The sequence below is a fragment of the Tinamus guttatus genome, unplaced genomic scaffold, assembly GCF_059628265.1.
Source record: "Tinamus guttatus ecotype Peru unplaced genomic scaffold, ASM5962826v1 Tinamus_guttatus_pri_ptg000048l, whole genome shotgun sequence".
Classification (NCBI taxonomy): Eukaryota; Metazoa; Chordata; class Aves; order Tinamiformes; family Tinamidae; genus Tinamus; species Tinamus guttatus.
This window is the reverse complement of record NW_028288582.1, coordinates 3271082-3279438: the sequence shown is the minus strand read 5'-3', so window position 1 is coordinate 3279438 and position 8357 is coordinate 3271082. Positions and strand designations below refer to the sequence as shown.

The window sequence follows — 8357 nt, the reverse complement described above, 5'->3', positions numbered from 1 at the left end:
GTTACGGGAGGAATCCTATAGATTAAGCACATCCAGCAGGATTCGTTTGTACTGTGTAACACTTCAGAAATAGCATCAGCTGCCCCGGCACGAGAGAAGCCATAATAAAAATTAGGTTCCTAGGTCTCTGCCTCCAGCTGAGAGGGTGTTCTCCTTTATTTCGCTTTAAGTTGCCGTGGGGAGAGCGAGCAGTGCAAAGCTGGCTCCTTCCCTGCAAGCTGATCCCTAGGATTTTGGCCCATTTTGCAGCGGTTTGTGCATTTGTTCAGTAGCTCTGAGTTGCAAGTCACTCTCAAGTGAACAGCAGATGTATCCATAGCTGATAGTTTATAGGCTCAATAGTCACATTTCCCCAGGTTATAGTGCAATCTTTGCTTTGAACCCCCTGGCTGGAGCATCATCTTTTCCCTTATATTACTCTTTGGTATGTTCATAACATAGCTTTGGCAGCTATAAAACTTGCCCATTCTAGTCCTCAATTTGCTGAACATCTCTCAGGTCATTGCACACACTTGTGAAATATATATTTACATAATGTAAGGTTAATTCCCAGACTGAAATTAGACATTTCACTCAACCTGAAAAACTATTACTAATGATGAGTATTGTCATCAAGAAAACCTCTGAGGTTTTACTAGCATCTGTCAGATACATTCATTCTCTATCAATACGAGTTTTTGTTGTTTTTCTGCCTTTTTTATTCCACATAAAAAGAAATGACTGTCTATTCCCTAGCACCAATATGAACCTCTGGCCAAACAGTAAATTAGCATGCAAAAAGGATCAGGGAAACAACTAGGGAAAGAATCAAATGAAGCTAAGGAATCACTGGTGACTGGCTGCAGAAACAGTCTTTCCTGTGAGTCATTCTGTTTTGCTCTAAAATAGCAAAGTAGAAACCAGCTAAGAGATATGTAAAAGGTGAATGCAATTACTTAAAAAAATAAGACCCTAGAAATCTCAGTAGTGTGTTTTGCAAGTAGCAAGCGAGCTAGTCTCTGAAAATCCTAAGCAAAAGGCTGTTTCCTTTGGCACTGACTCCTTCATCGTCAAAGAAACTCTCTACCTACACCTTTGCAGGAAATACTGAGCTTTTTACTCCTCACTGTTAGACTGCTCTGCTACTTTGGGGCTCCCCTTTCACCGGGGCTGACGAAATTGAACTGCAAAGTGGCTTTGAACATCTGTATCTACACACAGGTAACTCAAATGCAGCTTTGTTTCTACAAAACACATTGCACACAGTCTCTGCGTGTGAGAACCTCTGTATCGCACCAGCTCTGTGTGTTGGGCAACGCACTTTGTGACCAAGGGGTTGACACGGGCGGCCGCAGAGCGTGATTCAAAGAACCTTCCACCGCGCTCTGCACGCACCCCGGCTTTGACCCCAAGGACATCTGCAATCAGTGCCTCATCTTAACACCTCCATAAGCAGTTCAAGCATCCAGAAACAAACATCAGTGGGTCTAACAGCTACTTTTAATTCATTTTATAAATAAGCAATTGAGAATTTTGCTCCAAGTGGCTGCTTGTGTAGCCCATTCCATAAATGGCGTTCTCTGCAGAATAAGGCACAATATGATACGAATGCAGCTCTTCATAATAGAGTGACTGAGAACAGCATTCTTGTACCATAAACTTCAGCCGTTTTCGTGCATCAGAGTAAGCAGTCCTATAACATGGAGCCTCCTTAAAGTATTCATAGCTCTCCCTCTCTGTCTCTAGGTGAATCTTCCTCAACAGATTGTTAATTAATACCGACCTACGGAGATAGGCTTCAGGGTCTTCCAGGAAGCGGAGTTTCTGGAGAGAAAGTTTGAGGATGCAAGTCCGGTCCTCGGGTAGTATCAGGTGCTAAGGAGTAAAGAAAAAGCAAGGAGGCTTTTAGCAGTGAGGAATAACAGCAATGGAGGATGGGATCTGGAATGAGAAACCTACTCACTTTTGGACAATACTCATGGTAATCTTGATGTAAATGTTCTTCTTCTGCATATTTTCTCTTAAAATAGGCTACTTTCGACGTCGTTAATGTATTTAGTAGGCCCCCAATCAGATCAGCTCTGCATAAAACAATAAGAAAAATGACTCAGTGATGCCTGCTGCCATCGTCACTGCAGTGTCCCTGTCCCGGATGCATAAACTGAGACATCCAGGTGGGATCCAGCCTGCACTGAACGTGCGCTCACCGTCTGTGGTTCTCATCCCTACCATCCCAGAAAAGATTCGAGGTGCCAATACACGTGAGGAGGTTACCAACCCTCTGCCCCGAGACGCAGGAGAGCAGCACGTCCTGCTCTGGCGAGGTGGCCGCCAGCCACGGAGCTGGGGGTCCTGCAGAAGGAGCAGGGCCCCTACCAACCTCCACTGCACGGAGCAGGGCGAGGAAGTCACGGAGCTGGGAGGTCTCCGTGCGACTGCAGGAGGGATGGGGAACAGAGGGGCCCTCTGCCACACCGAAGTGCATGTAGAAGAACTGGGGCAATGGACGCATTTTTCATTTAATTTTAATTTAATTTTAATTTTTTAATTTTAATTTAAAATTTAACACCGTGCACACGCACACACTTGTGTGGCTTCTCTGGCAACAAATGCAAGGTGCATTCGCTAGATGGTAGTGTTGGTGCAAGGGAGCAGGAGCACCCTCGTGAGGGGTCCGCGGTGGCAGCGGGTTTGCTCTCTGGTTGCTTCAGCTTTTAAGGGCCTAACAGACTGAGGCTCAGTATCTGGAAAGAGAAGGGACTTCACTTTTGTCCTGTGACAATCCAGCGGGGATTATAGGCAGGAGGCGAAATGAAGCGTTTCAGAGGAGCTGGGCTCGGGTGTTTGCTCACGCGGAGAGCTCTGGAGAGGATCAGGGTTCTCTGCACAGCACCAGCTGGGACTGGCTCTCTCTTCTGAACTCTTTCATCTCTGTGGAGAGGTGATCCCAGCATCTTAATGAGATCCATAACTTTGCTAGTATTCAGTCTCGTGGATGCCAGGTCCCTGCGAGAGCCCTGAGATGCTTGTACAGATGTGCCTTTGAGCTCCGACTCAGGAGCCAGCAGGAGGTGACACCAGCCTGGGCCCAGCAGCAGGTCTGCACTGCATGGTGCTCCCAGCCCCATCGGACACTGGCTCCATGGGGCAGAAGTCACACTGTCAACATCAACGAGAACTGCATGGACTAAACATACCACTATAAACATCCTAAACCCAGGCTGCCTCTCCCCATGCTTGCCCAGAGCAAAGCAGAAAGGGGGGATGGTGGTTTTAAATTATCTTCAGGCTTCCTCCACGCTGGAAGAGTGAGAAACAGTCGAGATAAAGACCCCAGCAGTGGCTGTGGCTGCCAGCAGGAGTGTCACAGTCACACTCCAGAAAGGTTTTTATCAAGGGGTTCCCAGAAAGGGTGGGCCAGAAGCCTCGCTTATGGTAGGAGGTTCAAAATCAAAGAAAATATACACATATATATATACAAAACAAAATAAAGGACACTCAGAATAGAATGACACTTGCTTTCATTTTACTATTCATGAGTTATTAATAGGAGGTATGCACATTTGTGGCTCTGTTACCTCCTAAACCCTCTCTAAGAATTTTCTGTGGTTTGCTTTTAAATGTGCTATTTTTAAAGCAGACTACAGTGTCTTTTAAGGGCAGTCCAGCAAAAGAAAGTGCCTGGAGTCGCTTTTTAGCATACCTCAACATCAGGTCTTACACAATAAATTTTCTTCTCCAAAACTCAGGATTGGACTGTTGTAAAACTCAGACTCTCTGAGAAGACAAAGGAGTTGGTTCTTGACTGATTCTCTACAACAGCAAAGCCAAAAAGCATGATGTGAGTAAAGTGCTGACTTCATGTTACTGGAAGGATCCTGCCATGGGGCTAGGGAAGCTCCTGGAATCTGTCTGTAGGTTGAAGATATTCACACTGCTATTGCAGGGGCTGCTAGCACCTCTCCTTCACTGCAAGGAAGGAATAATAGGCTCTATTTTCCTTCTAAATCAAGCCTAGGAGAAGCAGGCAAATTACATGGGAGAATGGACACCCTGGACATTTACCCATTCCTACATTTGATTCTCCTATGCTGAGCTCCACTGCATTTATCCTCCCTGTGCCTTGGGACGGGAGGAGAATGCACAGCTTTTCTTAGACTACCTTGAGGTGTGGAAAAACAAAGGGACTTCCCTGCAGCTGCACAAGCTGTCAGAGATGGGAAGGAAACCAAACCAAGTCTACAGGCTGATAAGCCAACCCTGGGCCCATTCCTTCTCTTCAAACCAAGCCTCAAGATGCTAAAGGCTCAAAATGCTGACCATTTTCAGTGAACAGGCTGAAAACTTCCACTACAGGGAAGTTTTCAAGCAGAGAGTTAGCCCCTGGACATGGGAGAAGACAGAAAATCACCGCATGAAAAGCACAGACATCTCAGCCCATCAGTTCTACTGAGACAGCTCCGTGTCAGCCTTTCCTTGGCTGCTCTTGGAGGCAGGAATGCCTCTCCCTGGCCCAGGGGGTGACAGGACATTCAATGCCCCTTGAGCATGGGTGGTGCTGTCCATGTGTCTCTTGCTGGGAAATGAAGGTGCTGGAGAAATACCAGCAAAGAGCTCCAAGGAGCCACGCCAAATGCAGAGAGTCATATGAAGCTCTTGAGGACACAAGCTCCTCCAAGCAGTACTGCCCCACATCACTGCGGCAGGGAATAACCTGCAGCTCTCCTGCCTAAGGATTGGGCTGCCAGGGCATCCAGACAGTCCCGGCAAGGAAGGGCTGGTTTTAGTAGGATGGAGGCTGCTTCTTGCCAGCAGAAGCAGGTGGAAGCTGTATTTTGCAGATGGACATGACCGACCATCGTGGCAGTGGTTTTGTTCAGCATCTACCTGGCGCTGGCTCTCTGCCAGCTCAGTCTGTGAGAACATTAGAGCCCTCCTCACCCAACAGCACCACCAGCCTGCGACATAACCCTTGGTGACTAAGTGGTCGGCTGTCTTCATGTCCTAAAGAACCTGCCAGCATTAATGTGTCATCAATTTGCTTTGGTAATGAAGAAGCAAAATGACCTGCAACGGAACACCTGACAATATGTAAAGCAAACAAGTCCCATGCAGGATTGTTTCATGGTAGCTCAAGGTTTGCTCTTGTGCTCAATGCACCACCACCAGAATCATGGTCATCGTCATCTTTGGGGTGGCAGGTGATGTCCACACATCCCCCTGTCGGCGAAAGGGGATGGGGATGAACTGTATCCTTGCACTGTGTCCTGGGCACCAGGACTGGTGACAAAAAGGGCATGAAAGCAGAGGTCACCTGTATCTTCCCCCAGAAATGAGACCATGGCTGCCTTTATCTAAGGCTGGTGGAATACTGACCCATGGGATGAGGTGGTTTGGGAACTGGTAATGGGGAAAAATGTAGAGCAAGCTGCAAAAAGGATCACTGACAAAGGGAAAGGGGCTCCTTTCCTGTTTGGAGGTGGGGGAGGTCTACAGCTCTTCTTGCCATTCCCTGCTTCAAAGCCCCATGAAGGCAGCAGTGACCGAGGTCACCACCTGCCCTGCCATGGCCACCAAGAGCTGGTGTGCTGTCCTCCAAACCTGCTCCCCAAAACCACATGGGTGCTTGCTGGGAACGACTCCTGGGGGGACGGTCCTGCAGTGCCACCACGCTCAGGGACATGGACACAGACAAAAAGCAGAGGGCACACCAGTACTGCCACACATTCCGGCAGCCCCCGTCCCCCGTCTTGCAGCCCCCGCAGCTCCAGGGCCGAAGGGATCGCTGCTTCCCGCGGAGGCTCCCGGGAGCCGAGCCCTCCTCCGGTCCTTACCTCGACCCTCAGCGCGGGCCGGCCCCGCGCTCTCCTCGGGGCGGCTCGGCCGGGCTCCGCGCGCTCCGAGCTGGAGCGGCGCCGCAGTGAATCAGCCCCGCGGCGTTTTGTTTAAACACAAACATACCGAATCAGGCTCTCTGCGCGGAAGGCTATTCTCCTGAGCCAAGTGTTTTGACAGTTGCATCAAGGTGGCATGAGTCACCATCCAGGCAAGCGCACAGACAGATAGATCTTAATCACGTTACATTTCCCCAGCACGGTTCAAGGCACAGGGCCAAGCTCCCGCCCCGGCTCTAGCAGGTGGTTTGTCCTTCCAGCCCGGATGAAACGGGGCCGAGCGCGCGCAGCAAAGTGCTGGCATCGGCTCTGGAGCCTCCTGCTCTGCCCCGAGCGCTCAGGAGAGTTTGCAGCGACCCTGCCGGCGCTCGGAGCAGAGCTCAGGGGCAGCTCGTGCCGCTCGCGGTGTCCGCTGCTCCGGACGCGCCGGGCACCGCGGCTCCAGCGGCCATTAGCGCTAATGGAAGTTTGCAGCATAAATCTCTCACGGCAGCAAGGGACCCGGTGCCTCTGTCTCAAGCCTGGACCTTTCAAACACAGCTTTGCCGGGTCCTTAATTGCCTCTTCAGGATGAAAACCGCTTTTCATTCACTTCTCTGGTAATAATAATAGCACTAAATGGGGTGACATCCACAGAGCTGCTAGGCATGTTTGGTCACCTCATCTAAAGGGTTATCTTACCTAAATTGGCTTGGAAATAGATCCATAACACGGCAGCTTGCTGGTCTAATCCCAAGAGGTTCCCTTCATCTGGCCGCAGAGCGCCCCAGCGATGGGACGGGCTCCTCGGCAGGGGTTGGTGCCCGCAGGGCTGCAAAGCGGCTTGGGCAGGAGGCAAGAGGGGTTCAATACATGAAGGAACCTCTGGGGATGCAGCAAAGCTTTGCCATGCAGAGGGACCTGCAAGCCCTGGGGCTTCCCCCTGCCTCTGCCCCCCAACTTGGAGACCGTGGGTGGGTGACCACAGCTGCAGGGGCCAACCAGCCTCCCGCTGCGCCGAGGATGCTCAGCCCGGCCTCCTGCAGGGACTCCCCACGGGCAAGGGGGGCGAGTGGCATCGAGCAAACTCCACGCAGCCGAGACAGGAACCACGTCGGAGCCTCCCTTGTGCAGGGAACCGCCAGCTCCGAGGCGAGCAGAGCTTGGCATTTCTTACCAGCTGGAGACGTGACTTGGTCACGCAGGAAAATATCCTAACGTCCTTGTGGCTGCTGTCAAGCCGCAGGGATGAATTCCTGGGGCTGTAACCTTAGCAGCACCAGTGATTAAGGAGCACTGGGCTGGGATCTCTCTGGTTTCACACACTATCCTGCCAAGCTTCCCTCCTTCCCGGGGTAGGAGAAGCAGCTGCCCCCTCCTGCAGAATTCCCACTGGATAAGGCAAAGCTACCAAACCGCAGGCAGACGAACGCGTGCATTGGAAACCCGCGGCAGCCTCAGGATTTGCCCCCGCCCGGCTATCGATTGCAGGCAGCCCATGGAAAGAGGCTTCCCGCGCCGCCCCGGGCTGGTGTGTGCACCAGCCCCTGAAAACCTCTACAGCTCGGGCCACGCACGGTGAAGAAAACGGCATCACATGGAAATTGCAGCCTCAGCCCCTTTCAGCATCGATCCAAGTCCTCTCCCTCGCCCCGGAGGGGAGCCAACCGGCTGCATCTGCCAGCGTGTGGGTTACCTGTGGATGCTGAGTCAATCTGCAAAGGGTCTCTCGGGGAGAATTTCAGCAATTCCGGTAAGGCTTCCTCCTCGCACGGGCTCAGCTAGCATTTCTGGCCGCGCCGCACTGCTGAAGCGTTACCTGCCGTGGTGGAGCAAGGAGAAACACACGTGTGTCGGGGGAGAAGCAGCCTGCAAAGCAGGGAGCTGGGGCTGCGGGAGAGGACAGCGGCGTCTCAGCAGACCCACGGAGTTCAGTCAGGGCAAAACGGACTTTGCTGTCACATCCAGGCCCCTAACTTGGACCTGAATTCCAGGGCTCCCTTTCCAACAGCAGAAAAGGCAATCTCAGCTTTAATGAAAACTCTGCCAGTCTCTCGGTGGTATATCTGTAAGCCCTTCAGAGCAAATGCTGCAAAAATACAGCTTGCTCCTCTAAATCACCAGAAGTTTCCTGAGCTCAAAATGAGATCCTTGTGCTGAGCACCACCTTTCAAAACTGTATTTAAAACTGCATTTGTCTATTATACTACTTCATTCATGTGCTCTGCTCAGCCTCAGAGGGAGGCTAAAGAGGGGCTACCCAGACCACAGCATTAACTGGAGCAGCCTGAATTTCCAGAGGTAGAAGCAGCGGGACCCTCCGCCTGCGGAGGGACCCAGGTCTGGGGGAGCCAGGTGGTCCTTTCAGTTTAATGCAGTTGCAGCCTTCGGTGTGACGCGGTTTCCAGGCTGCAAATAGCTGCGGCGGAGGGCAGCCTGTGGGTGCTGCTGGAGCACGAGCGCTCCTCATCCCGGGGGGAAAACAGACACATGTGTGCGAGCCCC

The 8357-nt window shown here is 51.5% G+C and overlaps 1 long non-coding RNA gene across 1 annotated transcript; it reads right to left on the bottom strand.

The window, feature by feature from the left end:
* Positions 1 to 1462: 1462 nt before the first annotated feature.
* Positions 1463 to 7695, bottom strand: LOC104567357 (uncharacterized). The gene is made up of 3 exons (XR_728503.2): positions 7549 to 7695; positions 1943 to 2060; positions 1463 to 1854 (listed from the first exon to the last, which is right to left on the bottom strand). It is a non-coding gene; the product is annotated as an uncharacterized LOC104567357 (long non-coding RNA).
* Between the last annotated feature and the right edge of the window lie 662 nt (positions 7696 to 8357).